This window comes from Lissotriton helveticus, chromosome 12 (assembly GCF_964261635.1).
Source record: "Lissotriton helveticus chromosome 12, aLisHel1.1, whole genome shotgun sequence".
NCBI classification, from domain to species: domain Eukaryota; kingdom Metazoa; phylum Chordata; class Amphibia; order Caudata; family Salamandridae; genus Lissotriton; species Lissotriton helveticus.
This window is the reverse complement of record NC_136073.1, coordinates 808502917-808516680: the sequence shown is the minus strand read 5'-3', so window position 1 is coordinate 808516680 and position 13764 is coordinate 808502917. Positions and strand designations below refer to the sequence as shown.

The following is a 13764-nucleotide window of genomic DNA, read 5'->3' as shown; positions in this document are numbered from 1 at the left end:
TCTCAAAGAGGATATGGAGCCATCATCTTTAGCTGCTAACCTGGGAAATAAACTAAACGGGATAATAGTTGATGTTGGGTATACCAAAAGAGAGTCTTGGAGCAGGAACTGTTGCACAGCTCTACTGAAAGATCTTCAATGCTCTAAAGATCCAAATCCACAAATAAGGAGTCATCACTTGTCTTAACCAGAAACCGAATGCCAACAAGATGCTGGCATGCTTCAGGAATGACAAAGACTATTTATTGCCTACAAAGAATAACAATGTTTTTTATATACATCTGTTGGGCTCTTTTTCTTTTCACTTTTGCTCGCAGGCCTGGATGCTACTAAATAGATGTGTTACTTTTTACTTTCCAACAGCTAAAATCTCAAGTGATTTATCAAGATATTCTCGCATCCATTCAGCAACAAGCATTTGCAATAGGTTGTGCATTAATGCGAGTTTGAGCTATTGGCATTGTAAATGACAATGCCTTTTAGTTATGTTATTGTTAAAACAGATAAATAAAAGGCATTGTCATTTACAGAGCCAATAGCTTAAACTCTCGCAAATGCTAGACCTATTGCATTGCAAATGCGTGTTATAAAACATTTCATAAGAAATAGGAGAGCGTGTTTCCTGCCTGCAATAGCAGGCAGGACAAATCAAATAGTGCACGGAAGCTGTAATTAAAACCTACGAGAAACAACACAAGTAACAGGGGGCGTTGTCAGGGCAGGTTACAAAATGAGACAAGGCAGTACTAAGGAGGGACTACTAAGTCTTTTGACCAGTTTACAGTGGCCAATGACACAAGCCAATGAAAAATGTGGGCCGAGAGTGGGCAAAGCTTCACGTCCCTACCTCAATACAGCATGCTTCGCAGGCTCAAACTAAAAAAGCACTTATAGTGACTGCTTCATCAGCCTGCTAGATTGGCTTTATCCACTTTCAATAGAATTTGAAAACAGTACCTCAATTGGTGTTTTGATGCAGCTAAACAGTTTCTACTAGTGTAGGATTCCATTCCTGCCATCAAAATGTGAATAATTCTGAACTACAAGAATATAGATATAAGCCAACATAAATTTCTCAAATGCAAAATAGAGACTATTTTTGGAGTTTCACAGCACATAAGGTACTAGAATGTTAAAAACAGCACAAACATTTTGTAGTCATATTTCCCACTAAAAAAGAAACTCCTTTATCCACTATGGGAAGTAACTGCCTTGGGTGTCATAAAACATACTGAGCATACAATACTTGTTAAACCCCATATAATTACTGTTTGCAACTCTAAACGTACAAAAGGGACTGGGCACCTAAAATAAATCATTTGATTTAAAATTAACACTTAGCTAAAGAAAGAAGCATAAATGTCAAAAGACAATTCAACCAATATGGCTAGACAAAAAACTATGCTATAGATGAGTGTTTCTGAATAACAGTATTTGACAAGGAAGATGCACTTAAATATGCAGCGAATTTCGGCAGATTGTCACCATCTTGGCTTCGTAAGAACTGCCTTCCAATGTTTTGCTGAAGATGCAGGCGGTTCCCGCACAACCAGCCAATACCAACAATCCCTGTGAAGCCTTTGCTTAGGACGGCGTGCTTTCTCCAGTAATGACAAGAGAGTCTCAGCTCCAGCATGCTAAAGAATAGGACATGTGGCGAAGGGAGAACAGAATCTCTTGAAACTGATGTTTGGTGAGAAATCCCAAAAACATTTTCCAGCAATTATGGCAACTCAAAAATGCTCCATGAAAATGAGGTCTCTTATCATGGGAGTTCTCATTGCAAGTATTTTTTTTGTGTACCTTTACTGGCCATTAGAATGTAAGAGAGAGAAAAAAATAAGAGGCCAACACCTAACCAAAGGGACCCACGTGACGTATTTTAACAACGAGTGGATACTGTCCGGAAGGTTTTGTCATCAGTTATTTAATAAGAGGGCCCGGACTCGTGTCACCCCTACATTCAAAGTCATAGACGCAAGGGTTATAATTATTTGGAAGATAACAGATAAGTTAACCGTCACCAATATACCAGATTATACCACATATTCCAAATATCTGGGGGAGGATGGGGTGTGTGGATAAATGGCATCTTCCTTCCAAGGATAAGCAGTCTCCCAAATGCTGCTTCTGCCTTATTCTGTCAACAATTGTAATTTTTACAACTCAGCCAGAATTCAAAATGCCCACCAAAAGCAACACCCAGTGGAGAAAGGGCTATCAATCTCAAAATGTCTGAATTTCTCTATTCCCAGCCAGCAAAATCTAAAATGCTCCTCTGGCAGTATTCTGTTGGCAATTCACACGTTTGGCCCCCTACACCTTCCTTCAGAAAGGACACTATGAGCTAGAATGAATACAGTAAAGACTGCCGGAGTTCTGCTGTCTAGGTCATAAGATTACCCCACCTCTGGCAATGGGTTGTTCCACATCGTTATGCCAACCACCCCTGCCCCTCAAAATACCTACTCCCCTCTACAATCCACACCTACATTAGCAGTCACCACAATCCAGGAAGGCTCACAGATCTCTGTGTATCCTCCAGGAGAAGGCCGCCACAATGTAGTGAGAACTGAAGAGGTGAGCAAATACTAAATAAATCTTCTCTACAATAGCCAATAGCCCTCCAAAGGGGCTTCAGGTACCAAGACCACTTTCAGGCACTTTTTGTACTGTCTGTTATCTGACACAAATGCTGCACATTGTGTTCTAAGTTACTCATTTCAGTGAAATGTATCTTTGGTCCACCAGCTTTCAAATGCTCCAGAATATGGTATTATACGCAGGACCCGCATCGGAAGGAAACAATGAGATCTAGAAGTCACGTTTAAGAATTCTCTCAAAATCTCACTAATCTTAGACTTTAAAATGTTTTCCAAAAATTCCATGTTTGTAAGATATAACCCTTCTCCAATAACCCACCACACATCTGTTCAACTAGAACAATGCAACTATGTTAACAGTGTAAATCAATACTATCTTCCCTGGTAATCATAACATACATTTTCAATGGTAGCCTTCATGCATGCACAATATGACACTGTATGGACCATTTCTATTTTCAACTAGAAGGTATGAATTTTAATGAAACCTGAGTCACACCACATTCAAAGTCTGAAGCGTTTGTAATGTAGGAGTCTGTTTGACCCAAGTGGCTGTAGTGAATAGGTCAACAATCTGAGAGTTGGTTTTACAAATGTGAACTAGTTGCATACTCAGTGACCCCATGGGTTGCACTGCTTTACATGGTCTAAAGTGGAAGAGCTTATTCATAGGTATCTCCTAGCAATGTGAAGATTGTCTAAATGCTCCATTCGGGAAAAGCTGGACTGTCAAAACACAGCTTCAAAAACCTGCATGAGCTAGAATATCATTGTATGAATGAGTTCATTGGAATTTAGTGTGTTGGAAGGAGCAGTCCCCTGTAGTGAAGCAGGTACACAGAAACATGTAGGGTGCACACTGGCAAAGAAAGACAAAGGCGGCGAATAAGCCCGTCATGGTGCACTTCCAAACTATTTCAAAAGACTAAATGGACCAGACATGGGAGAGGACAGTGCTGAGACACGGATGGAGAACAGTAAGTGGTCATCACCAAGGCCACCAATTCAGTTTGTGGAATGGACATTATGGCTGTTGTCTACTTTTTCTGTGAAGGGTAAGCACTATCCCATCTCAGAGTTTGACTTGGTGAGAACCAAAATGGCCAACGCTGGGACTTAAGAGTTGCGCCAAATGCATCCTACCTCTCTTGGAGAAAAGATTAAAGGGGTTAAACCCTCGACAAAACATATGGGCCTGAAAAGCCTCTCCACAGCACAGTTATAATTGCTCTTAGCTACTTGGTGATCCCATGGCATTTAATTGATCTTGCGTAGTTGGACTGTAACTACCCCTACCACCAGGATGATTCATGAGAACTTGTCATCTGATCATCATGTGGCAGTTTGAACATCTTGATGTACTTGTTATGTTATGATACGGTTGTTAATGAAGTATGAACGTATGTGCGACTTTGAATGTATGGTAGTATGGCTGTTAAATGTGGTTGAAGTCTGTGGGACTTTGAATCAATGTAGACTTATTGTCTACGACTATATTTTGTATGTATTTATCTTAAAAAAAGTCTGATATGTTGGTATTGATATCATAAAAGTACAATGAAAAATAATGTTGATAAAAGAATTGTTTGCTGAATCGTTGCTATTGCCAGTGCCGGTGTTGGCATGCTATGTTTGGGACCCTTCCTGTAGGGCATTTTTGAATTGTCTCATACAGGTAGGTAACTCCTTTAGATTGGTTGTAGATCCCATAGGCTATGGCAGCTGCAGAAACCATGAAGAGGGTAGTCCACAGATATCAGCATGAGAAAATTCCGGGAAACCAGTGGATACAATGCTTCCACTAATCAATATCACATGTCTTGGAGCCACTTCCACAGTGTGAGGGTAATGGTTTCCCGTGAATATCTCTGTGAACATTCACCGTCATCAAGATAGGTCTGGCTGGTCCTTCCCTTTTTTCTAGCCATCCCACATAATTTATGTCCATAAAAAAAGAAAGAAAAAAGATGTATTAAACAGACATCCCTCAAGTAATATTCTGGATGCCAAAAGATCAGTTGTCGCAAGTTGCTCAAAATGTGTAGAGCGCCTACTCTGAAGAATCATCCACCAGAACTGATTTGTTTGTTATTGGGGATACTGAGGATAGTCAATATCAGGAATGTGGTATTTCTGGTTGGACGACCTTTACAGAGTGGCACACCATAGACTACCTCGTTTAGTTTTGGCCCATTTATATACCTCTAGAAAAATGTTGTCCAGAGATTTTCATTATTGATTGGTGTTTTTGAATCATTAGAGAAGTAGTTTAGCTTGGGTAGATATTGCTAATCTGGGCCAAGTTGTTCCGGACAACATTTTTAAAAATGGTGGATGTGTTGCAGTGATAATGTAATATTTCAGGAACCACGAGACCAATATACTTCATTTTGGTGTTAAAACATAGGTTTTGGGGGCCAAGTAGTCTTATACAGACAGAAAACAACTCCTCAGAGCAACCCTTTCGCCATTTCCCAAAAAGGTGGCTCTGTGATGGTGTTTTAACCATCATATTGGTCATTTATTTTAATATTGTTTTTGATTCAGATTTTCAGTTGATTCAAAATCGTAACCATGAGCAAAGCAGGTGGTAGCAGAGGATCTTTACTTAGCTATTGGCAGAGTGTTGCTAACTACAAAATATGAGGACTCCTTCAACAAAGAGAACTGTGTCATATGCCAAGCTAATCTGAAAGAAAAGCTAACATCAACTGTGACTGGACAAAAGAGAGTTTGAGATGCGGCAGAAATATGGCAAGACAAAGTTCACAAAAGATTGAAACTAATGGGAGAAGAGGATCAAATATTTTATCATTCTAACAGCAACTGCTACAAGTCGTATACAATGCATAAAAGCCTTGAAATAATGTGTCGAAAAACAGCAGAAACCAGTGAATCACAACACGAATCCGAGTCTTCTGAGAAAGCAACGACGACTACCCCTCATCTACCTCCAACAACTGATCAGAAAGCAAAGGATCTTCAATGGGTTATCTGTGGTTTAGCCACAACAAGAGGCAAAGGGATTGATAAAAGAACAAAGAATATACCCCCTACCTGTCACACGATTGCTGTGTGCAGGCATCTGTTTCCCACGCTGAAACGAGCGTTGGGGAAGGGCGAAATCGCCGCTTTTGATCACGCCATTCTCCTTACACGGAGTAGGACACGCCCACTACGAGGCCACGCCCCCCCCCTCTGCAAACATCATTTAAAGCGCGCTGATTCGCGAGGGCGCTGATGACGTTATTTCCTCCTGAGGCACAGCCGGGAGTGTTTGTTTGTGTATTGATGACTTGTTTTTAAAACTTAAAAATTGCTTTTAAATATTCACTCACCCCCTACCTGTCACACGATTGCTGTGTGCAGGCATCTGTTTCCCACGCTGAAACGAGCGTTGGGGAAGGGCGAAATCGCCGCTTTTGATCACGCCATTCTCCTTACACGGAGTAGGACACGCCCACTACGAGGCCACACCCCCCCTGCATTCCGTACCTATAAAGATGTGCATGTTCAGGAAGCGCAGCGGACGAGCGCAGCGGGCGAGACGAATGCGCGCCAAAGGCGCGCATAAGGCAAGCTCGTCTGCGCTCGTCCACGCCGAGTCCGGGCCTAGGGCTATCCCCCCTATATTGCAAGTTCCAGAGCACACATACTATAGCGCCGATTTTCTCCACAGCCTGAGGCCCGCTGCCAACATCTGTGCGCGGCATTCTTATCACGCTGACGCCCTGCCACTTGTCTGCCCTACATGCCGTATCCCCCTTAACAACAAACCTAGTCGGGAACCAATTCACGATTACCGCATGTTCCTATTGAACTGCCGCTCCCTGCCTAAACACTGCGCCGAAATGGCACTGTTAATAGAGGAACACAATCCAGATATTCTGTTTCTGACAGAAACATGGCTGACATCTGAGTCCGACCATGCGGTTGTAGACGCTCTCCCGTCAGGTTTCCAAATCAGCCGGCTAGATCGACCCAAAGGGAGAGGAGGAGGTCTGGCAATTATTTACAAAGAACACTATCACTGTAGAGTTTTTCCGGAAAACATCCCGGACTGTGAGAGTCTCGCTTTTAATATCGAACTCTCATCCAACAGTTGTTTTTCAGGTACTCTTGTCTACCGCCCCCCCGGCCCCTTAAAGCAGTTCCACGGTAACTTACCATTAAATATGGCCGAACGAATCAGTACTTCATCCAACCTCACTCTGCTTGGAGATCTCAACTTACATTTTGACTCTCCATTGGACCATATAGCCGCTACCTTAACAGAGGATCTAGCAGCCCTGCAACTTAACCAGCATGTCACCACCCCCACTCACGTAAAGGGCCACCTGCTGGACCCTGTTTTCAGCAACTGCCCTTATCTCCAAGTCGGCCCATCTATTCCTTTGCCATGGACGGACCACTTCTTGGTTCCATTTAGCTGGATCACGTTCAAACCTCCATTGACGGTACCCACTATCAAGGTCATGCGAGCTTGGTCTCGCCTCGCAGTGGATAACTGGGCCACTAAACTTGCTAGCACCCTACCCCGTGACCACGAGGACCCTGGCCTAGCCAACCAGGCCTATGCCAACTGGATCACGCATACTCTAGACACCATACTCCCTATAAAGAAAACCACACTGAAACGGTCCCATAAAACGGCCCCCTGGTACACGGACTCTCTTAGGGACAAGAAACGTCTATGTAGAAGACTAGAAAGACGTTGGCGCTTGGATTATGCGGCGGACAAAAAAACTCACTACCGCGAATCCCTCAGCGAATACAAAATGCAAGTGAAAACAGCCCAGGCAACATACTTCTCCAATAGAATAGTGTTGGCCAAATCGAAACCAAAGGAGATTTTTCACATCATAAAACAGTTAACGAAGCCCCCCCCTGCCGTGCAGGTTGAAAAGTCCATCACCCACTGCAATAACGTTGCTGAGTTCTTTTATCAAAAAGTAAATACCATCTACTCAGCTTTTCCCCCCTTTATCAAAAACAGTACCCCCCTGTACTTCCTGATAATTCCTCAGCACTTCACCCCCCTTCACTTCCACAATCCACTTTGACTCACTTTCCCTTACTGGATCTTACAACTCTTGAATCCCTAGCAAGGAGAGTCAAATCTGGGTCTCCTGACGACCCAGCCCCGCCAGATATAATATTGGCCGCCTCCCAGGTCACCTTACCTATAATTAGAGAGTTACTAAATGCATCAATCACCTCTGGCATGGTCCAGGCCGTCTGCAAGCAGGCCAAGGTCAGAGCTCTACTAAAAAAATCTACTCTAGACCCAACTGACCTGGCCAATTATCGACCCATCTCCCTGCTACCCTGGGTGAGCAAAATCTTAGAGAAACACGTAAACCATCACCTAGTAAACTTCTTGGAGAGTTTTCACTTGCTAGACCCCACACAGACGGGCTTTAGACCGAAACATGGGACCGAGACCGCTCTCCTCATGGTCACCGAGGAAGCGAGAACAATCCTGGATCAAGGAGGATCAGTGGCAGTGATCCTCCTTGACCTAAGCGCAGCGTTCGATACGGTCAGCCATGACACTCTGCTGCACCGTATGTCATGTGCTGGGATTAAGGACAAAGCCTGGTTATGGTTCAAGTCCTTTCTAGAGGACAGATCCTTTAGAGTCTTCAAGGGTGAGTCCATCTCTTCTAGTAGATCTCTGAAGTGTGGAGTCCCCCAGGGTTCGTCGCTGAGCCCGGCGCTTTTCAATCTATATATGAGGCCGCTGGCTGAGGTCGTCCGCCCGTTCGGGATTAAGATAATCTCGTATGCGGACGACACGCAGTTGGTGGTCTCACTGATGCAGGATGATAACCTTCCTGCGTCAGGCGGGCTCAGAGAGTGCCTTGAAGAGGTGAAGACGTGGATGTCCTCTTCATCCCTCAAGTTAAACGGGACAAGCTGGAGCTGATGCTCCTAGGCCCCCCCGGATCTTCGCCTTCCCGATGCCCTATGGCCCCCGTGTCTGGGCCCTCCACCATCTCCCAAAGACAACATTAAGAGCCTCGGAGTTTGGTTGGACAGATCCCTTTCATTCAACACACAGGCCACGAAACTGTCAGCCACCTGCTTTGGCATCATGAGGATGTTAAAGAAAATCTTTCCCCTTCTCTCCATGGAAGCAAAACAGGTGGCTATACAAGGGCTTATTCAAACCCGACTTGATTTTAATAATGCCCTTTATCTCGGCGCCCCACACTACACTCTGCGCAGGCTGCAGATAGTACAGAACTGCGCAGCCCGCCTACTGCTGGAGATTCCTCGTAGACACCCAGCAAGGGCCGGACTGGCCAGCCTTCATTGGCTACCAGTTCGCCAAAGAATTCTCTTTAAGGCAATGTGCATTGCCCATCAAGCTTTCTGGGACACTGGTCCAATTATCACTCGCAACCTAGTCACTCACTACATGCCCAGCAGAAGTCTCCGTTCCAGCCAGACCTTTCTAGCCGTGACCCCTAGAATAAAAAGATCTAGGTGTGGCGGGAGGACCTTCGCCCACAATGCTGCTAGGACGTGGAATGCTCTTACACTTCACCTAAGAGCCAACTCCAACCTCACCTCATTCCGCAAACAGCTTAAAACCTTTCTTTTTAACTCACCCATTTAATCCCGTCCCCCTCCTGTGCTCTGCGGATGGTTCTGGTTATCATTAGCGCTTGGACGCCTCAGGGCAGCAATTCGCGCTGTACAAATACAAATACAATACAATACAATACAATAGTATGTGAGTCTCAAAGGGCAAAAATGTTTTTATCTGCAGCTAGTTTCTTTCAAGATGACGTTTTCAAGCGAGTAGCTGATGTAAACAGCAAGGTGAATGTATTTGCAGCAGATCTGAATGCCTACCCGAACTGCATGCGTGCATACATTAGAAAATATGAATGTAAAATGACCTCCTAGCAGTAACGTAACCGTCAGGCTTCAGTTAAGTTTGCACTCTTTGAAAAAACAAATGAAGCTTTAAAGACACTCTTGAATGCTGGCTATGGGTTCACACTCAGTGAGATCAGAGAAATAATGGTCAACATTGATGAAATTGTATTGATCCATAATAATGAAATATAGATTTTTCTGGTGAGAAAGTACAATGATAGAATTCTTTTTTGTCAGTCTAACAAAAGGAAAGAGCCACTAATGGTGTTCTCAGTGGATGTGACACCTGAATTTCTTACTGCCAAAATAAGATCACAGGATGCAGTAAACTCTGCAGCAACCATTTTAAGAAATGTCCTGAAAGATTTAGATTTTGGTTTTAATTACAAATTTTGTGATGCTCCAGACCTACGCAAATTATGGGAGTCAACAACAATGCCTGATGTTGTCTTAACATTTTTTACATCATGTATAATATTAGCAAAGCAAAACTGTTACAAACTAGAGTTTTCGAGTTTGGAACTGAACCACACAACTTTGATGATGGCTTTGAAGATATAAACGAAGAAGTGAAAGACAATCCCATGAACTGACAGGCTTATGCTGTGCAAATGTACTGCTTTTCCAAATCATGTTTTATAAATTACATCACGACACAAAGAAAACTCTCCTACACATGATGACTTCCCACGCAATCTATGACAAGTGCAAATGTAGAGAGCTAATCAATTCGATTAATAGGATTGGTGTATCAACCATTTATAATGACATAGTACGGAGTAGGAACTTGTTACCAGCTCATCCTGTAAAATTTTGTGAAGCCGACAGCACACCACTTCCAAGTCACTTTACCAGGAAAGGATTTACAATTGCTGCTCTTGATAATTCGAATTTTGAAGACAGCTCTTCTTTGTCTGGAACATTCAGCACACATGATACTGCCATGGTGCTTTTTCAAGACTGTACCAATGAAGTAGCTGCTGGAAAACAAGCTGTGTCAACTGTAATCATAACCAATCAAAGTTGTAAACTTGTAACCCAACTTCCTTGACAACATGTGCAAAATGACTACACGGCATCAACAAGTCCCAGTTCATCAACAAGATTCAAAGTGGCTGAGAACATGGATTTTCTTCTACCTGATGCTGCAGTCTGCAAAGCTGATTTAACTGAATTGATCATATTGCTATTCGGTGTGGACTGAAGGATGAAGATGAGTCAGTTCCTTCGTGGGCTGGTATTCATGCTCTAATCTCCCAGAATACTGCATCACTGAACAAGGTTTGGTTTATACCCATAATACCACCTCCAATCACAAACTACGCAACAGTTTACACAGCTCTAAAAACGTCCAAAATGTGCATGCTCAGCTTGAAAACCAGCCTATCTTGCCAATTTTCTGCAATGAAGGTGTTTTCTGTATTGTGGTTTACATTGTTATGAGCAATCCAGTAGAATTTGATGCTCTTTATTCAATGATAGCCGTTTTCCACAAGACAAAAGTTGAGTTGCGGTGTATAGGTTGTTATCTCAGTGGATGTGGCATAGACGATGCAATTATTGAGGCTGAAATCTTTGGAAACAAAACTGTCCAGTCAGTATTGAACGAAACTCATTATGTTCATTAGTTACAAGGTATGCTCATCATATCTGAGGCAATAGAAACATTGCGTTGGAATGCTTTCTGGAACAAGAATGACCAATTAGGTTTTGCCGATCTTATCTCAGGAGTGACCAAGGCACAGGGCGTACTTCATTCAAAAGACTTGGAGCCAGATGTAAGTCGCCCTATACAGGTCGGTAACAGACGAAATTACCGAATTTCGGCCGTTATCAACCGGTATTAGGCTTTTCAGATGTAGGGGCCTAATGATAGGATTCAGTAATTTACCGAATCAGTAATTTAAGGAGTCGGTAAATTACCGAATTCTTCAATACAGATTCGGTAAATTACAGAATCCTTAATGTAGGGAGCACTCAAATGAGTGCTTTTCCCATTTTAGGATTTGTTATTTACCACCAACTACAAGTTGGTGGTAAATATCGAAAACCCCAAAAGAAGCAATTTTTGGCAAATTATTACAGTGACATGTGGCAGACATACATGCCCTTAGGGCATGTATGTGTGCCACATGTGCACCCATACACTATTCAGGGGTGCAACAGGGTGTCAAAGTGACACCCTGCCACCCTTCAATGTGTTCCCCCTTTTACTGAATCTGTATTTACAGATTCGGTAATTCACATTCATTCCTATGGGCCTCCAGGCCGATAGGAATGAGTGGGAATTACCGAATCGCTAAATACCGATTCGGTATTTACCGAATCTTACCAATTTGGTAATACTTACCGAATTAATACCTACATCCCATTTACCGATTCTATTTTAGAATCGGTAAATCTGGATTACCTACATCTGGCCCATAATGCAAAGCCGGGCAATGTTCAATACACTCAGTTCCAAATCAGAAAACCTGAAGACCATGTTCATAGAGTTTATCATAGAAAGTGAAGAAAAATCAGAAGAACTTTGCAAGTACTCGGGAAATGGTTTACACATGATAGCTCTAGTGAAAAACTTGGTACATGTTGATCGGGAAGCTGATTAGGAGCTGCACGTTTAGTCTGTGGAGTCACTGGTTACTGTGTTTTGCAAATTTGATTGCATAAACTACCTGAGATATGGACACTGTTATTTGGAAAGCGTGAAGAAGCTAGAGGTGGAAACACCATACCTCTACAGAAAACTCATCCAAAGACATTTTGTGGTGAAAGGCAGAGAGGGAAGTTTCAATGCTGTGGCTCCAGATACGAAACTGGAACAGAAAATCCAAAGATTACAGAAAAGCTCAGAGGGAATTGTTGGTAAGACACGTAAAAGTGAATATGTTGCTCAATGGCAGCTAGTTTACTATGAAGTCCTTTCTATTTGCAATGTTTTCAGAGAGATGACAAATTCAAATTAATGAACCATCGTGACACATTTTCTCACCACAAACTTGTGGGAAAGAGAGGGGAACCTTTTAATAAACATGTTGCTAGGCTTCTTTTCATGTAGCACCAAGGAAACCCCTTAGAAACGACAGAGCCTGTGCAACTACACAACTTTGTGACCAAACAATATATGGATAACGATATAAAGACATGTCTAATAGATGTCCTGGAACATGGATTGAAACTATACGCAAAACTGAAGCAGGAGAACTGTTTATTGAAAGAGAAAAAGCGGTTTGACATAATCCCTAAAGCTAAACTGCCACGCTTTAATTGCCATAGTAAGAGTTTCATCCAACCAGTAAAACCAAAACAGGTTACCAAAAAACAACTTTCGCATGCACATAGGGAAATGGATGTAGCAACAAAGAGACATGAATTTATCAAGGACATCGTGGCATAATCTTCTTCCTACAAACACATTATTTGATGGAAATGCTGCATCCAAACCAGTGAAGCACAAAACTCGTACAAGAGATCGAAAAAAACTTTCAGCTGAAGAATTTTAAATCGATAAGGTGTACAAATTGAAAACTGCTGCTGTTGTGGACTTTGTCACAATTGCGAATGGTCAAGATTTCATCCAACGAAAACTTCTGAGAGGTCGTTCAGGCTGCTCTACAGCTATCAAAGTCAATGTGCACCTTGCAAGAACTGCACATTGCCTTTGACAGTTATCTTGAACTATCTGTCAAAGAATGTGAAAGAATCAGACGAATGTCTACAAGTGGAACAATTGACCTTGCTTGCATCCAACATTTGACACCTATACATGGGCAACTTGATAGCTTTTGGTCTTCAACATTCAACATTATGAACCTGGAGAAGTTAACTCGCCAAAACACTGCTGATGCTTCAGTGAACCCTGAATTTCCAATGATTGCAAGTGGAATGATTGTCAATGAGAAGATTGTGCCTGTAGAGACATATTGAAAAGGTACTGGCCATATTGCTCAAGACCTTAACAGCAAATTGGAGGAAGCTGATCTTCGTGTTGTGCAACATGTTGAGTGGGCTGTTCGAAATGGTTCTAATCGAGGCATTGTACTATCAAATTACACAGATATTATTGTGCTACTTAGATTAGTTGCAATGTTCATAAATCGAGGATTGTCAGAGTTATGGACACGTTCTGGAACAGGCGAGAAAAGACACTTAATCCCACTTCATTTTCTGTACAAAAAACGTGACCCAGAGATGCACAGTGTTACTATCAAGGCACATATACTATCAGGTGATGACACTCTGAGCGAAATTGGAACAAAGCTTGGAGCTT

At 42.5% G+C, this 13764-nt stretch overlaps 1 protein-coding gene across 2 annotated transcripts in view; it reads right to left on the bottom strand.

Annotated features, from left to right (window-relative positions):
* Positions 1-13764, bottom strand: part of ASH1L (ASH1 like histone lysine methyltransferase) — a 709056-nt gene that overhangs the window by 538449 nt on the left and 156843 nt on the right. The gene's annotated exons all lie outside the window — the stretch shown is intronic.